The sequence below is a fragment of the Sinocyclocheilus rhinocerous genome, unplaced genomic scaffold (assembly GCF_001515625.1).
Source record: "Sinocyclocheilus rhinocerous isolate Xijiao unplaced genomic scaffold, SAMN03320098_v1.1 scaffold1411, whole genome shotgun sequence".
Taxonomy (NCBI): domain Eukaryota; kingdom Metazoa; phylum Chordata; class Actinopteri; order Cypriniformes; family Cyprinidae; genus Sinocyclocheilus; species Sinocyclocheilus rhinocerous.
In genome coordinates this window covers 47,808-49,010 of record NW_015653601.1, presented here as the reverse complement: position 1 = coordinate 49,010, position 1,203 = coordinate 47,808, and positions in this window count along the sequence as shown.

The following is a 1,203-nucleotide window of genomic DNA, read 5'->3' as shown; positions in this document are numbered from 1 at the left end:
GTGATCAGCGGCAGCTGGATACAATCATCGCATGCCCGTTTAGTTTACACTCAAAGTGGATTGGTCTCTCTAAGCGAGATCCCAATTCGTTGGTCACCAACGTGACGTCTCCGTTCCCTCCTTCAGGGAACGAGGGTTACATACGTAACCGAGACGTTTCGTAACCGAAAAGAAATGCCCTGTAATTTGAAGGCCTAAAGGCAGTGGCTGTTCTTGTGCTTTTAGGGGGCACATTTTAACATTTATCTTAACCTATTTTCAGGATTATTAGAAATAATTTTGCTAGGTCATATATTATTCTGCAATCTCTACACATAAGCTAGTTCATTTATTTGTTTGACAAGTAATCTTGATGACATAACACACTTTTAAAGGGGTCATATGATGCAATTTCAATTTTTCCTTTCTCTTTGGAGTGTTACAAGCTCTTGGTGCATAAAGAAGATCTGTAAAGTTGCAAAGACTAAAGTCTCAAATCCAAAGAGATATTCTTTATAAAAGTTAAGAGTTAACCACACCTACCTAAACCGGCTCGTTCTAACACGCCCCCACATGTCTACGTCACGATCTGGGCCTGGAGTACGACAGGCCGTGGTGTAGGGGGGGGGACCTTAGGAACATACCCCGCTCGAGGGAACAGAAACGCTTTGGCCAGACCGGGCGCAAAGTCAAGATAAGACGGGGCCACTGAAAGGGCCTGCAGATCCCCAACTCTCTTGAGAGAAGATATCGCCAGAAGGAAGGTAGTTTTGATAGTAAGGTGGCGATCAGAGATCTCCTCAATAGGCTCGAAGGGAGGCCTACAGAGAGCCTCTAGCACCACAGCCAGGTCCCACTTGGGGACCCGAGATCGTACCGGAGGCCTCAGCCTCAGCGCACCGCTGGGCCTGCAGGAACTCCAGCACTGTACCAACCGGGCAGTTAACTGGGTCGAGCTGGCGGTCTCCGCACCAAGAAGTGAAAGGTTTCCACTTTAGGGCGTACAGTTTCCTCGTTGAGGGAGCTCTGGATTGGAGGTTGGTCTCAACAACCTCGGTTGAGAGACCGGCAGCTATGAGTTGTGCCCCCTCAGGGGCCACACCAACAACTTCCACAGCTCCGGGCGGGGGTGCATGATCGTACCCTCCGCCTGTGAGAGGAGATCTCTCCTGACGGGAATCTCCCATGGAGCGCCGTCGAGGAGAGAAATCAGGTCCGAGAACC